We start from the raw sequence: 18,726 nt of genomic DNA, 5'->3' as shown, positions 1-18,726 counted from the left end.
CTCTGCTAGCATCACTGGCTGCATGAGCAGATGACCCCGTGAGGTACAGTTTTCTCATCGTAAAATGGGTTGTTCTGTTTGCATAAATAAATAAACAGCATTGCAATCTGAGGCACAGGGATGTCAGGTAAGTCAATGAGATGTGGTGGGAGATGTCTGTGGAGTAAGAGAACATTCAGATGTTGATGAATGTGAGGTTTGTTACCTGTACCCCTATCCTGCCTTCTGTGTATGTGTGTGTATGTGCATGCACACGCGCATATGTGTGCGCGCACACATGCGCACACCAGTCCTGGAGCTTGAACTCAGGGCCTGGACACTGTCCTTGAGCCTTTATTCCCAAGGCTAGTGTTCTACCACTTGAGCCACACTTCCACATCTGCCTTTTTTTTTTTTTTCCAGTTAATTGGAGATAAGAGTCTCACAGACTTCCCTGCTCAGGCTAGCTTCAAACTGCAATCCTTAGAGCTCAGTCTCCTGAGTAGCTATGATTATAAGTACAAGACACTGGCACCTGGCTGGCTTTCCCTTTTGAACATATTCCCACTGCTATCTATTGCTCAGGGTTTTCCTGTACCCCTCCCTCTCCTGACAGAATGCTAAGATGTGAATAGTACTAGAATATGGCAAATTCAGGTGTTTATTGTCTCTGGCATGGCCTTTTTAAGGTCCTTAGAATGAGAAATGCTAGATCTAAAGGATGCCTTGACTTGTAGTTGGTTTTCAGGTACTGATTCTTTTGGGGTCCTGCCATGTAGAGGAATTACTTGTCAGGTTAGCTTAGGGACAGGCAAAACCCAGAGGCATCATTAACCAGGAAGTATTAATGGCTTTCCAGGGAAAAGTGGGAGTCCAGAGAGACCCACATCTACCCTGGGCCAGAAGCAAGGCTGGACTTTTGATTCTCCTCGCTCTACCCACAGCCTTTGCTCCATTCTTCCAGACTCTCCCACAGTGTCAGTTGACTGACATCTCCTCTCCAACATTGTTCCACAATGGTATCTCATCTAAGACCATCTCCACACCATCCCCTTGAATGGATCCCTCATGACTGCCTACCTCACCAACCCTCTTCTCTGCCCTCTGCCCTCACATCCTCCACTCACAGCATCTATCACCATTCACTCTGCAAACATTCAAGGCTTGAATGTACTGTAGGGAGCTACACTGTTATGTTCCTGCCTGTGATCTCTATGTCCTGACTCAGGGCCCTCTATGGCTTGCTTTGATGTGATCTTTATTAATGGACATCATTCTTCTCTAATCTGTCCCCAAAGCCACCAGAGGGACCAAGCAATTTTGATCATATTTCTTCCTCCTTCCCTCTTAACCCCAGTCTCATTGTCAGTAAAGACTCAGAAAGGTAAATGACATCACAGAATTGAGGTAAAAATAAGAGGAAACCATGACTTGTGAAAACTCTTGGCTGTGCAACAGGTATTCAAGAACAATGTGTTGGGTTCATCTGATTTGTTTAGCTTTTGCCAAGTGAGCTAAGTGGCAGTGACCAGTGGCTTCCTACTTGTAGGTAGTTCCTAATCCTTATTAGGATGCCATGGAGCCTCTCTCCGTCACTTCTTCTTGCCCATGTGATGTTACCCTTCAAAGAATCAAGTGAGTTATGCCTCCAGAAGGGAAAGCTAGGGAAGGACCTTAGAAATCATCACGTCCAACATCCTCATTTTAAAGATGAGGAAATTGAATTCCTGAGCGACTACGTATTCCAATACCAACAGCTAGTGGCAAAATGTGGAACTTACCTACTCTGAAAGAAGAGAAGCATGCACCCAGAAAATAAAATAGCTTAAAAAAAACTCAAAAGTGAATCTCACCAGACCACAGAACATTCTAGCATCCCAGACACTCCCTTTCATGATTCTTTTCCTGTCTCCCACCAGGAGACTACTTTTATCCCAACTTCATGGGCATCTTTTTTGCCTGTGCAAGGACTTGGTCTTGAAATCCATGCCTAGCACTTGCACTTGGCTTTTTTACTCAAAGCCAGTGGTCTACCACTTAAGCCTCATCTTCACTTCTGGCTTTTTGCTGATTAATTGGAGAAAAGAGTCTTATAGACTTCTCTGCCCAGGCTGGTTTCAAATCAGGATCCTCAGATCTCAGCCTTCTGACTAGCTAGGATTACAGATGTGAGCCAACAGCACCTGATCTTTGATGGGACTCTGATTTTCAAAATCTCATTTCCAAAGCATGCACTCTAAACATTATATCTGGGTTTTTACTCACTTTGAATTTTATGATATAACATTACACTGGACTCAATTCTGTCACTAATTAGCATGTTGTGTCATTCATGTTGTCTTTGTAACTAGCTTCATTCAGTCCCAAGGTTGAATAGTATTGTACTAAGTCGAAGAGTGTCTCCTCAAATTTCATGTCTACCCAGAACTTCAGAATGTAACCTTATTTAGAAACAGACACTTTGCAAGTTAGTATGAGGTCATGTTAGGGAGGCCCTAAATCTAATGACTGTTATCCTGATTACAAGGCCTTATGAATACAAAGATAAACAGGGAGACTACCATGTGAAGTTAGAAGTCGAGAATGTCAGATGCAACTCCCAGAGAAGGAATGCCAAGGACTGTCAGCTTCTACTGGAAGTGAGGAGTGAGACGTGAGACAAATTCTCCTTCAGAGACTCCTGGAGGACTCATGTTGCTGACCCTTGGATTTTATACTTCTTGCATTATGAAAGAATCGATTCCTGCTATTTGAACCTACTTAGTTGTGGTCCTAGGAAACTAATACAATATTCTTCTATAGCCATGATTTGCTAGCAAATAGGCCAGCATTTCCTGATCTGTTATGTAGCTGAGGTAGTTTGGTTACTCTCCTGTCTTGAACTGTTGTGAATAAATGCAGCTAGGAACACTGTTGTCCAGTACACAAGGGCATGTGTTTCTCTGGATGCCATGCCTCCACCATCATCCTGGTAGTCCTGGGAACGAGCCACTCTGAGGCACAGGAGAAAGGATGGCATCAGAACATGGAGCCTGCCTCAGCACCAACCTAAATTAATTCATCCTCAGCTCTCCTGCCTGAATCCATCCCTACCCTACTGTGACCTTGAGCCATTACTTCCTGTTTGTAGGCTCCTCCCACTGACTTCCTCTGCAGCCTCTCTCCTGCTAGAGTGTCTGATCTCCTTTTCTAGTTCTTTTTTTCTTTTGTTGGTTAACAGGTTTGGGTTAGTGTCGTGTGTGTGTGTGTGTGTGTGTGTGTGTGTGTGTGTGTGTGTGTGTGTGTGTGTGTGTGTGTGTGTGCCAGTACTGTGACTTGAATGCAGGGCTTTGTGTTCCTGCTTAGCTTACATAGGTCAAGCCTATTACTTGACCACACCTTCACTTCTGGCTTATTTTGGTTAATTAGATATGAGAATTTCACAGATAACGTTTCTACTCAGGCTGGTTTCAAACCATGATCCACAGATTTCAGCCTGCTGACTAGCTAGGATTACAGACATAAGCCATCAGTGCCCAGTGGGTCTACTGTTTTTGCTTGTTCTCTGGACTCTGCCATAGCATTTCAGACCCAAGTGTCTAACAAGGGGCCCTTCTTACAAGGGGAGACTTTCATAAGTACTTTTTCTCTGCCTGTATTGATTTGAGAAAATGGCTACTCTGGAAGACAGTGAGAGGCTGAGGGCAGAAAAGGCGAGGCATGATGGGACAGGAGAGGGGAGCATCTGTGCAGTAGAAGTGGGGATGCTGGTGCACGTGGTTATAGCAGCAGCAACCAGTGGCCAAGTCACAAAGCGAAAAGAATGTTTGTGTCAGCCGCCAAAGGCTGAGGTAAAGGGTTGCTGTGTTCACTCTCTTCATTCCTGAAGATGAGTCACTTCCTAAACCTCCAGAACCATGACTATGATTGTTTATCTGACATGAACACCAAGCTTGTTTTCAATGCTGCAAAACCATCTCAAAGTGTACTGCATTGCCTCTTTTCTGAGTTTGGCTCCTCACATTATGATTCTGTATTGCACTTGGGTCTATCTCCCTAGCATTTGTATTGTTCTCTACAACTCTTTCTGGGAGGTTATGAAAACAGTAATATAAAAGTATTTTCCCTTATATTTTTTGGGAAATATACGACTTTGAATTTAAAGTCAGATAGAAATCTATGGTTAGCTCCACCCATTAGTTCTCTGAAGCCAGGAATTAAGATGTTTTTTCCCTGTGGTTATTTCAGCAGTCAATAACCAATCCCCGTTGCTCGAAGTCTTCCCACAGGGAAGGTCTGAGAAGATGGTGGGGGAGGAATATTGGAGGTTGGGAGCCAAAATGTCTAGAGTTAATGGTACACATAAAAATTTGACTAAGTATCCTGAACTTTCAATGCTAAACAACATCTTGCCTTCCAATTCATGAATTGGAATTCAGAAAAGGGATGAATCAATCAGGAAGTCATTAGCACAGTGACTGATACAGAAAACATGTTTGCTACAGGAATTGGGCCTTAAGTAATGGAAAGGGTAGCTCATGAATCTGTTTGTGCCAAAGCTATCATCCCTACATTATTGGGGGGTGGGGGGGAAGGAGAGTAGGAGGGTTAGAGAGGGTTAGTCCTGAAGATGCTATAGGTCAGCAGACCTGGCAGTTTAAAGGGAATCTAGATATGAAGTGGGGGAAAAGCAAGTACATCTATAATCTATGAGGACAAATAGGAATTCAGTAACAGAAAATGAAATTCTTTTTTTCTTTTTTTGGTCAGTTGTGGAGCCTGAACTTAGCCTGGGTGCTGTCCCTCAGCTATTCAGCTCAAGGCTAGCGTTCTACCACTTGAGCCACAGTGCCACTTGCGGTTTTTTCTGCTTATGTGCTGCTGGGGAATTGAACCCAGGGCCTCATGCATGTGAGGCAAGCACTCTACCACTGAGCCACCTTCCCAGCCCCAGAAACTGAAATTCATAAGGACCAACTGCAACCCAAATCTACCCCCAACCATCTCAACCTCCACCATGTGGGTGACCCACTAACTGAACCTTTCATCACAGAGCTACACAGACACTTGGTCAAGATTCAGAGAAACTACACAAAAAAGTCAGGAAGGCATTGAGAAGCTAGGACCCCCCTGCTGCATTATACCAACCAGAGTGAGCCTGTATCAGTCAGTTAGTGCTGTGTAACAAATCAACCTGAAATTCAGTGGCTTCAAGATCAATCATTAATTTTTGTTTGTGTATCTTAGGGTTGTATATGGTCTGATAGTCTTGGCTGGCATCAACTGGGTGGCTCTGTTCAAACTGACTATCCAGCTGGGGCTAGCTCCTTGTTGATTTGGGGGTTATGTCTGATGCATGTATATTCACTGTTGCAAGGAGGCAGAAGCTACTTAGAGTGAGCTGTTCTCATAGTAATGGCAGAGGTGCAGAAGTAGCAAGCAGAATTGGGTATTGCTCCTTAAGACATAGACTCAAATATGCCATACTGCCATTTCTATCACATTTCATTGGCCAAAGCACAGGCCTAGGTCAGGGAAGTACAAGCAAATATGCATGGCAAATATACATGGCAGAAGCTGAGCACCAGTGGGTCAGGCCTATAATCCTAGCCACTTAAGGAGGCTGAGATGTGAGGTTCATACTTCAAAACCAGCCTAAGCAGACACATTCAAGAAACTCTTATCTCCAGTCAACCAGCAAAAAGCCAGAAGTGGTGCTGTGGCTCAAGTGGTAAGCACCAGATTTGGGCCAAAAAGCCAAGTATGATGCTTTAAGCCCCAGTACAGCATAAAAAATTAATAATACAGACCATGATCATCAAGGATTTGGGGAAAGTCATGCCTGTAGGCATGCTTCTAAGAAAGTGTACCCCTCTTTGTGATGGAGGTATGCCAGAAGCCCATAATTTCAATTTCCTAAGCTCTAAGTGCCTGTATACCAGATCTTCTTATTTGTTAATATGTCATTTGTTTAAAAGCATGTTTGTTTCCACTGGGGAGGTGCCATCCCTGTTTAATCTCTTGCCTGAGCTTTATGCATTATTTTTCTTTAGGAAAAAATATCTAAAACATTTCTTAGGACAGAATTCGCCTTGGTTGGCTGAGTTCTCTGTGAGTGAGGCTGCTCTCTAGATCTTCCCTAAAAGAACTTCTAGAAGTCTTACCCTCAACAATAGCATCAAATCAAAGCCAAACCCACGACCATTTCCCCACCCTATACAAGCTCCTTGAGAAAAACAAGGCATGTCATCATTGTGTTTAAATACGTACAAGGCCTGGCTCAATTGGAGCTCAAAATATCTTTGTTCATTAAATAAGTCAATTCCAAACCTCTATGACACAAAGATCATGTCATAAGCACTTCTAAAAACAAGAACACTCATGCTGACTTGGTGAAGATTTAGCTTCACATGGAATCTATTTTATAGGGATCAGTTAATTCTAAGCAAAATTATGATGTAGATGTACAGTTATCTTTGGAAAACTCTATGAGTCTCAATTCTATGAGTCCTTCTCCTGAAACCATACTACCCCACAATTCTCTGACTTTATTCTGCAATAAAAAATGTAGAGGTAGGTAGGCACCAGTGGCTCACATCTATAATCCTATCTACTCAGAAGGCTGAGACTGGAGGATCTCATAAAGCCATTTCAGACTGATAAAGTTTGTGAGATTCTTATTTCCAGTAACCAGCAAAAATCCAGAAGTGTAACTATGGCTCAAGTAGTAGAGCACTAGCTTTGAATGAAAAAAGGGACAGCATATAGGCCCTGAGTTCAAGCCTCATGACCAGCACATGACGGGGAAGAGAAAGAAAGAAGGAAAGAAAGAAAGAGAGAGAGAGAGAGAGAGAGAGAGAGAGAGAGAGAGAGAGAGAAAGAAATAGAGGGAACTTATGGATACACATTTACTTTTCAAATTAACAATGATTTATTAAGCACGTATCATAAGCCAGGTACTATGTGTTAAATTTTAGGGATTAAAAGTCCCATACAGATTTAGGGAGTTCACAGTTTAGTGGGAGAAACATACATGTAACCTGATGACTGTTATACAGCATGACAAATTCCCAAACACTGTGGAATCCAGAGGTACTTCCTGGAAGAGGTGATGTGTTATGATTCTTGGTGCACAAACAAGAGCTAGAAGTGAGGTGTGGTTCTAGCCAGCAGAAAGAACAGCATGTACAAGGACTTGGGCTGGAGAGAATGAGCGCTCTTGCAACACCGGGGAGTACAAGGAGACTGGAAGGGGGAGTGAATTCAGGCATGGCCAGAAATGTGACTGCAGAGCAAATGGGCTGGGTCAGGCCAGTCAAGTCTTAAGGCCTGTCTTGAAGTGTTCATTTGTCCCGAGTTCAAAGGAGAGACATAGAAAGTTCATAACCATGAAAACGACCGGCTCAATTTGTAATTTAAAAACATTTGGGCTATAATCCTAGCTATTCACGAAAGCTAAAATCTGAGGGTTGAGGTTAGAAGCTAGATTAGGCAGGAAAGCCTGTGAGTCTCTTATCTCCAAATAGGCAATACAGAAGTCCGAAGTGGAGCTGTGGCTCAAGGGGTAGAGCATTAGCTTTGAGATGGGGCAGCAGGTGGGAGGAAAACTCAGGGACAGCACCTAAGCTGTGACCTAAAGCCCCAGGACCAGTACAAAAAAAAAGACACAAATTAGGGAAGCTAGTTATGGGACCACCACAACTATCCATACAAGAGATTGGGGGGTGGCAGTCTCTCTAGGCATGTGCTTGGACAACTAGAGACCCTACTCAGTGACCATTGGTGGTGGTCCAAAATGTCTACTATCCATGCTCTGCACATGCTCTGGGCTACCTGCCCTTACCACATTACAAGCGTGGCTGCTTGATTTGAATTTTCTCATCTGGTAATCATTTTATCCAGCCAAGCTAGGCAGACAGCTTCCAACATTTGATAGCTTTTTGGTACATAGTTTGAAGGCCTTTTATTTCTTCTTAATTAGAAAATTGTAGGGATTTTTTTTATACTTGAAACCGAAGTTTGTATGAATGGCTTAGTTCAAAATTCTCCCAAAATATTGACTTTGGGCATAGCCCAAAAGTTAAACTTCAGGCTGGAATTTCAATAACAGGGTTTAGACATCTTAGTTTTTTTTGTTGTTTCTTCTAGAATGAGGCAGAGAAGGAAAAGCAGGAAGGGAGGAGGAGGAGGAGGAGGAAAGAGAGAGACGAGAGGGTCTCATTGTAACACACAAAAAATTAGCAGCTGAATCATAACATATCATCCATGTGCTTTGCTTACCCAGGAAACAATGTGGTCAAACTCTTGAGTCTTCAGAGGGAAACTAGAGTGACCCAGCTACACCTAAATACCTCCTACCCCCTTTCTCCCTTCCTTGCTTTCCCTGCAGGCTCCCCCTAAATCACCATCACTATCAGGACAAGGCCAGGGTGGCCTGAGTGGCTTGCCACATCATCAAAAGGAATTCTTCCCTAGTGATCCTCCAAAGAGAAGCCATGACAAGCAAAGTGAACATCCTGTTCCCGTGCTGCAGGTCCATAGTCCCAGTCACCTGCACCTGTCCCTGACACTCTATCTGGGCAAGCAGGAAGCTTTGTGTATAACCTGTTCAATGTCCTCACATAACGTAAATGGTTACTGAATAAAACTACCTTGAAATTTGGGGGCTTTGTTGTTTTTTTATTTTAAAGACAAAATGAAGCAGAAAACCAAACAATTTTCTCTCTCCTAATTCTGTGGGTTCACTAGGCATTCAGGTGTTGGCTGGGCTGCTGGGTGTTGGGGTGGCTTTGCTCCCATGGCTGGGATGGGTGCTGGTGTCCACAGGGCGCTCTGCTGGGAGCTGAAGGCCCCCTTTTCCTCTCACACTGAAAAGCTAGCTTACCTCACAGCATAGGAGCTCAAGTCCAATAAGGGGGATCCAATGGGCAAATGGGAGCAGTTCTCTTTCATAGAATACTTCTGCTGCTGTGTTCTGTGGGTTAAAGACAGTCACAAAGCCAGTCTGGATACAAAGAGTGGGGATCACAGGGACACAATACAGAAGAGCATGAGGGATGAGAGTTTGAGATCATCTATGGCAGAAAGAAAACCAATCAGGCACTCTGGACATGGTGGCATATGGCTGTAATCCCAGCACCCAGGGGGCTAAGGAAGGAGGATTGTGATGACTGGGATAGCCTTCATTACATAGCAAGACCAGGAAGGAAGGAAGGAAGGAAGGAAGGAAGGAAGGAAGGAAGGAAGGAAGGAAGGAAGGAAGGAAGGAAGGAAGGAAGGAAGGAAGGAAGGAAGGAAGGAAGGAAGGAAAGAAGGAAGGTGGGAGGGAAAGGGAAAGAGAAAAGGGAAGGGAAGAAAAAGGGAAGGGAAAGGGGAAGAGGAAGGGAAGGGAAGGAAGGAGAGAAGAGAAAAAAGAAAGAAAGAAAGAAAGAAAGAAAGAAAGAAAGAAAGAAAGAAAGAAAGAAAGAAAGAAAGAAAGAAAGAAAGAAAGAAAGAAAGAAAGAAAGAAAGAAAGAAAGGAAAAAAGAAGGGAAGGGGAAGGAAAGGGAAAGGGACAGGAGAGTAGAAGAGAGGAGAGGAGAAGAGGAGAGAAAGGGAGAGGGAGACGGGAAGGGAAGGGGTAGCGAAGGGAAGGAAGAAAGAAAGGAAGAGGAGAGAAAGTGGGAAGGGCAGAGAAGGGAAGTGGGAAAGAGGGGAAGGGGTGGGGAGGGAAGAGGAAGAGGGAAGGGAAGCAGAGAGGAAGGACAAGGGAGAGAAGAGAGAGGGGAGGGAAGGAAGAAGAAAGAGAAGGGGAGAGGAAGAGGAAGGAGGCAAATAGGAGAGGGGAGGGGAGGGGAGGAAGAAGAGGAGAATCAGTCAGGAGAGATGGCCTTGGAAAGCTTTTACATGTGGCTGGTAAAGGGTTTGACGCAGTGCTCCCTGGGGAGCTTCAGTGAGTCTAAGAACTAAGCCAGGTGTTAAGAACCCCATCCAGTTTGTTGCCTGCGTGGCCATAAATACTACTTCTGTAAATGTCTGTTGTTCTATTTCATTTTGGCTCAGAGCACAACCTGATTCTGAGGAAAGGAGTCCAGGCAGAGAAGCCAGACGTGGGGAGACTAGTGGCCATAAGAACGCCTAGCATAAACTGCACCCAGTAGGACCTCTTCTTCCTGATTGATGAACCAACACACACAGACCCCACTCTTGGGATTTCTGGTACAAGGTGAACTGAGATGGGATGGAGATGGAACAGAAAGAGAAGCTCAGGCAAAAGCCAGGCACAGGTGGCTCATGCCTGCAATCCTAGCTACTCAGGAGGTAGACATCTGAGAATTGAGGTTTGAAGCTTGAATTTTCAGGAAAATCCATGAGACTCGTAGCTCCAATTAACCACCAAATAGCAGGAATTGGAGGTGTGGCTCAAGTGGTAGAGTGACAGTCTTGAGTAAAAAAAAGCTCAGGGAAATTTCTCAGACCCTGAGTTCAAAGTCTCAGCAAGAAAGAAAGAGGAAGGGAGGAAGGGAGGAAGGAAGGAAGGGAGGAAGGGAGGAAGGGAGGAAGGAAGGAAGGAAGGAAGGAAGGAAGGAAGGAAGGAAGGAAGGAAGGAAGGAAGGAAGGAAGGAGGGAAGGAAGGGAAGGAGGGAGGGAGGGAGGGAGGAAGGGAGGAAGGAAGGGAAGGAGGGAAAGAAAATTGGAGTCATGAGGTTGACAGATTCAAAAGAATGGGAGGAAATGGCGTACAGCACTAGGAAGAATAGAGCCACACTTAGCATGAGGGGTCAGTTTCTCTGAGCTCTGAACTCTCATCCTGTTCTGGGTACTCCTGACCCACTGGCCACCTCTGTGTTCCCAAAAGTCACCTGTGTGGTGGTTAAGGGACCTTGCATCAGCTGTTCCTTGTATCTGCCCCGCCCCCATGTTTTCCCAGCTGCCTCCTCCAGGCCTTCAGGACTTCATTACCATGCTCCCTGCTCAGAGCTCTCCCAGGACCGCCCAGTTTATGGTACCCTTGCTCATCCGGCTTTAACATGTGCCCCACCTCCACCCCCAGGTATCTTCTTCCCACACCACCCTCTGTATTTGGCCTGTTCATCGGTGCCCTTTGCTTGTATTCTATCCACCCTCTCTCACATGGATATAAGCAGGGATCTTGTCTCTTGTTCCCCTACTAAAGTCCCCAGAATCTAGAACACCGCCTTGTACATAGTCAGTACTCAGGAAATGATTGCTGAGATTATGTTCTGTGTCTTCTCGTTTCCATTATATTCTTACAATGAATCCCCCATTGCCAAAGTTCATCTGAGTATTCCCCTCCATTCTTCATGTCCATTATATTCTTATAATGAATCTCCCATTGCCAAAGTTCATCTGAGTATTCCCCCCTCCATTCTTCCTGCATTGGGAATGTCGCCCACAGTCAGGAAAGGCCCTGCATAGATTTCTGCTAATGGAACCATCACACTCCATTCAAGTGGAGGTGGTCCAGAGGCAGAGTCCATCAGTGGCAAAGCATTATTGAGTATGTTAGCTCCCTAATTGCAACACAATATAAATGTCCTTATTCCCCCTAATTGAAGGCAAACTTAAGGATATATGTTCCCCTTAAACAGCATTATTGGATACTTTCCAGTCACACCCAAAGAAGATAGCCATGACCTTCCTTGCATTAGCAGCTCACCACACAGACTTCTACAACTATAACCAAATGCACAGGATTCCTTCTTTCCCTTCTTGGTGAACGCAAAGCCAAAACCAAGAAATCAAGAGTGGGGAGATACTTGCTACCTGCAGCAGCTAATAAATAACTTCCATCAGTTATTTCTGAAGCAAAAGAATTAAAGTATAGGGATTTTCTTGATCACATATATATTCAGATAGAAAAGCACTTCAGAGACCACCACATTGCCGAGCATGCTCAGTTGAAGTTTCTAGATCAAGAAAGAAATTCTGCTGCAGACACATCTTAGGGCATGTTTAGCTCAAGGTCATGAAGCATGTGTTTGAAGGTTAAAATGGCAGAAAGGAACATTTTGGGCATGCTCTGCTTACATTCATAATGAAGATGGAAGGAGCATCTCTGACAGGTGTAACTTCCTCTAAAAAGCTTTTAGAAGAAAAGACATTGTGAAGATTTGTTAATTTAGGTGCCCCTAAAAGTGCCTGGTTTGCTCAGTGTCTAACACTAATGACAAGCACACATTTTAAAAATAATTCTCATTGGCTGGGCACCGGTGGCTCATGCCTGTAATCCTAGCTACTCAGGAGGCTGAGATCTGAGAATCACGGTTCAAAGCCGGCCCAGGCAGAAAAGTCCATGAGACTCTTATCACCAATAAACCACTAGAAAACCAGAAGTGGTTCTGTGGCTCAAGAGGTAGAGTGCTCACCTTGAGCTAAACAGCACAGGGACAGCACTCAAGCCCAGAGTTCAAGCCCCATGACTGACCCAACAATAATAATAACAATAACAACAACAATAATAATAAATATTAATAATTCTCATAAGCCAGGCATTCAAGACTCAGGCCTCTAATCCTAGCTATACAAGAGGTTGAGATCTGAGAATTGAGGTTTGATGCCAGCCTGGGCAGATAAATCTGGGAGACTTTTATCTCCAATACTCACAAAAAGCTGTAAATGGAGATATGGCCCAACTGGTGAAGCACCAACCACTTCTTACCGGGAGAAAACTCAGCCAGAAACCAGTGGCTCATGCCTGTAATCCCATCTACTCAGAAGGCTGAAAGCTGCGGATCAAGGTTTAAAGACAACCAGGGTAAGAAAGTCCATCACACTCTTATCTTCAATTAGCCAGCAGCAGCAACAACAATAAACTAGTGTGGTGATGTGACTCAAGTGGTAGAGCAAAAGCATGAGGCCCTGAGTTTAAGCTCTAGTACCAATGCACGAAAGAGAGAGTGAGAGAGAGAAAGAGAGAGGGAGAGAGGGAGGGCTGGAGAGAGAGAAAGCTCCTAGATGAGTGTGAACCTCCATTTCTGTTGTGAACATAATTTTCCACACAAGACATCTCCCCACTAGATGCCTCTGTCCGTCCTCCACACTGGAGCTTCTGCAGGTGGCAAAGCATCTTCATATGTGTTTAGCATTTATTGTGCAGGCAGTTGAAGAATGTGGGAACTTCTAGCAAATCTAAAACAGCTTAGAATCATGGGTTGGTATAAATGAAGAGCTTTGTGGTTGTCATGTTTTGGTTTTTGTTTTGTGTTCAGGATATCATTCCAGACAATTTCAGAGTAAAGAGAAGTCATGCTGTTTTTCTGGGGAGGTCCGGTCGTGGGGCCTGAACTCTGAACCTGGGTGCTGTCCCTCAGCTCTTCAGCTCAAGGCTAGCGCTCTACCACTTGAGTCACAGCGCCACTTCTGGCTTTTTTTTTTTTTTTTTTTTTTTGCTTATGTGGTGCTGAGGAATCAAACCCAGGGCCTCATGCATGCAAGGCAAGCGCTCTACCACTGAGCCACCTTCCAAGCCCAGTCATGCTGTTTTTTAAAGCCCCCCAAAGTAGATTTTTTCACAGCCTCTTCTGGCGTCTATGAACTCTCTGTGTGGAGAAGTTCTCCTTGGAATCAAAAAATTCTACCCATCAAAGCTTGAGCCACCCACAGTCATGGAAGCCAGAGGACCCTTCCACTATTTTTGATAGACTCTTGCTCAGTTTTTCAAGCTGCTCAGCATTTTGGAGAGCTGATAATGCTAATGTGGTCTCCTTCGGGGCTTGTGATGGAAAGGTCCAAAGCTGCACACTCTTCACCTTCACAGAAAACATTTTCACCCACCAGGTAGGAGGAGCCTGCTCTGGACAGCACTTCAAGCATGCCAGTGAGCAAGTGAGTGGGTGGGTGAGTAGTTAGTCCTGCTGGCCACGCATGCCTACAGCTGCCATGACTGCTCCCCAAGGGAACAACCCCTCCCACTACCCAATATTGTCTTCTGGACTTCAAGGAAAAGAGGCCAAGAGTGCCAAGAGAGGCTGGCCTCAGCCAAGAGGAAAAGGAAGCTCAAAAGCTAGGTCAGAGGGCAAGGGGAGAGGATGCATCTGGCTAGTGTTTCGGAGGAAGGAAAGCAAGCACCGGTGGCTTTCTGGAGGCTACCTGATATGCCCCCAGTTGCCCAGACCAAGGTTTAAAGTGGTGTGAATGTTCCTTCAAATTCACATCCTGAAAAAGAATGGAGGGTTTGAGGTATAGCTCTGTGGTAGAGCACTTGCCTAGCATTCATAAGGCCCTGGGTCTGATCCACAAGAATACACTCTCACTCTCTCTCTCTCTCTCTCTCTCTCTCTCTCTCTCTGTCTCTGTCTCTCTCTCTCTCTCTCTTAAAAGCCAGACACCTCTAATTCCAGCACGTGAGAGACTGAGGCAGAAGGATTCTACATAGCAAGACCTTGTTGAAAAAATAAAAAAGGAACTGAAGCTAGTGCTAGTGGCTTACACTTGTAATCATCACTACTCAGGATGCTGAGATGTAGAAGATCGTGGTTTACAGCCAGCCTGGCAAAAATGTCAACAAGACTCCAGCTCCAGAATGACCAACAAAAAGCCACACTAAAGGTATGGCTCAAGTAGTAAAGCACCAGCCTAGCGCCTGCAAAGTCCTAAGTCCAAACTCCTATACAGGAAGGAAGGAAGGAAGGGGAAGGAAGGAAGGAAGGAAGGGGAAGGAAGGAAGGAAGGAAGGAAGGAAGGAAGGAAGGAAATGAAGGAAGGAAACGAAGGAAGGAAATGAAGGAAGGAAACGAAGGAAGAAAGGAGTCCTAGCTACTCTGAAGGCTGAGACTTGAGGATCTTGGTTTGAATCAGCTTAGGCAGACAAATCAGAAAGACTCTTTTCTTTTTTTTTTTTTTGCCGGTCATGGGGCTTGAACTCTGGGCCTGGGCGCTGTCCCTCAGCTCTTCAGCTCAAGGCTAGTGCTCTACCACTTGAGCCACAGCGCCACTTCCGGCTTTTTCTGCTTATGTGCTGAGGAATCGAACCCAGGGCCTCATGCATGCAAGGCAAGCACTCTACCGTGTAGCCACCTTCCCAGTCCATAGAAAGACTCTTATCTCCACTTAGCTAGCATGAATCAGACTGGAGGCATGGCTTAAGTGGTACAGCACCAACCTTGAGCTACCAACTGTGAGAGAAAATGCCAAGCAAGAACAGAAGGTCCTGAGTTCAAGCCCCACTACTGATAGAAACAAACAAACAAAAAAATGTCATGTGGCTAGAAATTAAAAATGTTTTTATATGAATTTGTATTGTAATTTTGTACAGACATCCATGCTTATTTGTAAAGAAAAGCTAGGCATGGACTGAGGTATGGGTCACCAGCATGAGGATGCAGATGTGTCTGTGATTGCCCGTTGGAGACAAATGGATGAGATGCCCCAACCCTGCATAGCTAGGAACCTCAGCTTGGCCCTGCCTTCCCAACAACTTCATGATCATTGATCTAGAAAGATCTCTCATTTTTCAATTCTCATGAAAAAAAAACTAACTTTGAAAAAAGAAGGTTGAGGGCATTTTTGCTTAGCTCCTTGATTCTAATTATACTTTACTGGTTGCCTGGACATTTTTAGGATGCCTGGTCATTTTTGTGTGCATTAATCTCTGTGAGTCTCAAACACTCCTGGTAGACAAAATGCCTTATGTACCCATTTGCCAGATTTGGAAATAAGCCTCAAAAAATCCAGAATCTTGTCTGAGATCAAATAAGCTCAAATAATGTTAGAACTAGAAACAGGATCTAACTTTTCTGACTTGAACTCTATCTAGATTCAAAAGGCATATTTTTAAAATTAAGAATTTAGGTGTCACTGTGCTTCACTGGAAGGATTTGTTTAAAATCCTTGTGTATAATAGTGGCCTGTGTGACCACTGATCTCTTGAATCCTTGGATGAATTCTAGAAATCCATGAGCAGGAGATCTACAAGAATGCTGTTCCCAGGACCTGTTCATCTGCCCCCCTCTGGTGGCTGCTCCACAAATAACACCAATGTTTGCTTTCTCTCATCATTCATTCATTCATTCATTCATTCAAACCACCTAATAAGTGCCATGCTCTGCACCAGGATGTACAAAAACAAAGAGGATAAGCCAAATGTGGTAGTTCATGCCTGTAGTCCCAACACTTGAGAGGCTAATACTGGAGGATTGAGAGTCTGTGGCCAGCCTAGGTTACAAATGAGATGGAAGGCAGCACTACCTTCAAGAGAAGTAGACAAGTAATCAGCAGATTACAAAACTAGGGACTCACCTCCTGAAGAAGACTGCAGAAAACACATGTATCTGGGCCCCTCTGTGATAGTCTTGGGACAGGAAAGGTTAGATAGTCAAGAAAGGGCCAGCAGCCCCTGAACTGGGCTGGGAAGAACAGGAAGGAGAGGAGGGGGATGTCTTGTGGCACGTGTACTGCAGGGAGCTGCCTGGATGCTAGGCCAAGATGACAGAGTTCAGAACCAAGGTTTCAACGTGGGAGACTAAGAAGTGGGGCCCAGAAAAACTGGGTAGATCAGATTAGCACAGTAGCACTTCAATTTATCTCCCAAGCTAATGAGCCCTAAACTTTTTCACCGTGTTCCCATAAATAAAAGTGCTTGAGCATGCATCCTTCATATAGGTGGATGGATGAGCACATTGGCTCATAATGGCTAAGAGCTCAGGATCTAGAGCTAGTCTGGCTAAGGTCCATGTTTTGGCTTTGCTACTTATTAGCATTGTGCCTTACAGCAAATAACCTCTCTGGATCTCAGCCTTCCTATCTGTAAGCTGTGTGTAATAGTAGATCCACCTCCCAGGCTTGCAGAAGGATTGAGTGAATGAACTCAGGAGAACCCAAGATAATTGCTGGCATGTAGTAACCGCTTTGTGCTACTTAATGTATTCATCCATTTTCGTCTGTGTGTGTGTGTGTGTGTGTGTGTGTGTGTGTGTGTGTGTGTGTACACCAGTACTGGAGCTTAAACTCGGAGCCTCATGCTCTCCCTTAGTATTTTTCCACTCAAGGCTTGTGCTCTACCACTTGAGCCATACCTCTGCTTCTGGCTTATTGCAGGATAATTAGAAATAAGTCTCATTGATTTTTCAGCACCAGCTGGCTTCAAACCACAATCCTCATGTTTCAGCCTCCTCAATTAGCTAGGACTATAGGTATGAGCCACTTGCATCTGATCTATTTTTTGTTGTTGTTGTTACCATAAAACTACTTAAGCCAGGCTCCAGTAGCTCATGCCTGTTACCCTAGCTACTCAAGAGGCTGAGATCTATGTATTACAGTTCAAAGCCATCCTGGCAGAAAAGTCTACTAGACACCAATTAAGTAGCAAAATACCAGAATAGAGGTATGGCTCAAGTGGTAGACTGCCAGCTGTGAGCAAGAAAGCTGAGCAAGAGCTTGAGGCCTTGAGTTCAAGCCCTGAAACAAGCACTACATAAGAAAGGAGGGAGAAAGAGAGAGAGAGAGAGAGAGAGAGAGAGAGAGAGAGAGAGAGAGAGAGAGAGAGAGAGAGAGAGAGAGAGATCCAGGGATCTATAAGAAGTATCTTAGTCCCTGCCATGGGCAGTACCCATGTGACCCCAGGTCCTCCACTAGGCTCACTTCTTAAAGGTTCTACCTTCCAATGCCACCACACTGAGAATCAAGTTCCAACATCCTTACCTTTGAGAACCTTCTTAGAACATGTCTAACTACTAGCATGAGTCTGCTAGCCAGTGATATCATGAAGTAGGGTTGGGAATTAGATGAAGAAAGGGCTCCATCAACTCCAAGAAATCTGATTTAACATAAATATATTTTGAAATGCCAGGAATTACTCTAGTCTTCAACATCTACAACCGGGCTGGACACTGGTGGCTCACACCTGTAATCCTGGCAACTCAGGAGGCTGTGATATAAAGAGCATAGTTTGAAGCCAGCCTGGGCAGGAAAGTCCATGAGATTCCTAAGTCCAAGTAAACACCAAAAAGCTAGAAGTGGAGTTATGGCTCAAGTAGTAGAGTGAGAGCCTTGAGCACAAAAGCTCAGGGACCGTGCCCAGGCCTTGAGTTCATGTCCCAGTATGGCACACTCACACACAAACAAAACAAAACACCAACCTGAAGGGCAGACCACCCTCATTACCTGCTCACCTGCCAAAGGAAAGGGGCTTTGTCAGCCCCCAACTGGGCTTAGACTAATGCCAGTTCACACAGATGATTCCTCATTTCAGTCAAAGCAGATAGTGGGGGCTGGGGTGTGCATGAGAATCCATGTTCCCCCATCTGGCCAGCAGCCTCTCTCCAGGCCTTATTTACATTGGAATCTGGGACTCTCTCAAGTTGATCCATACAACCTTTACCTGCAAACATTGGCACTGTGGTTTAGGGGGTTACTCACAGGAAAAGTAAAAAAACTCTGATATTGCATATTTATAAGAATTCATGACAACTTTTCTAAGTTCTTTGCCATGGGAAACCCCTTTTCCTCATCTAGAATTGAAGTCCTTGTCCCCCTTACTCTCTCTGTCTGTCTGTCTCTGACTGTCTGTCTATCTGTCTGTCTGTCTGTCTCTCTCTCTCTCTCTCTCTCTCTCTTTGTGTTTGTGTATACAGCAGTACTGGAACTCTCCAAAGGCTGGTGCTGTACCATTGGAGCCACAGCTCTACTTCTGGCTTTTTGCTAGCTAGTTAAAGAGTCTCTTGGATTTGTTTGCCAAGACTGGCTTAGAACGATGTTTTTCTGACCTCAGCCTCTTGTGTTGCTGGGATTACAAGTGTACCCACCCATTCTTCTACTTCTGAGTAGAAT

The 18,726-nt window shown here is 44.7% G+C and overlaps 1 non-coding gene across 1 annotated transcript; it reads right to left on the bottom strand.

Moving 5' to 3' along the window:
* Positions 1-4,834: 4,834 nt before the first annotated feature.
* Trnav-cac lies at positions 4,835-4,907 on the bottom strand. Its single transcript has one exon. It is a non-coding gene; the product is annotated as a tRNA-Val (tRNA).
* Between the last annotated feature and the right edge of the window lie 13,819 nt (positions 4,908-18,726).

Source organism: Dipodomys spectabilis, unplaced genomic scaffold (assembly GCF_019054845.1).
Source record: "Dipodomys spectabilis isolate Male_0828 unplaced genomic scaffold, ASM1905484v1 ptg000054l, whole genome shotgun sequence".
NCBI classification, from domain to species: Eukaryota; Metazoa; Chordata; class Mammalia; order Rodentia; family Heteromyidae; genus Dipodomys; species Dipodomys spectabilis.
The sequence above is the reverse complement of the archived record's forward strand: the minus strand, read 5'-3'. Positions and strand labels throughout refer to the sequence as shown.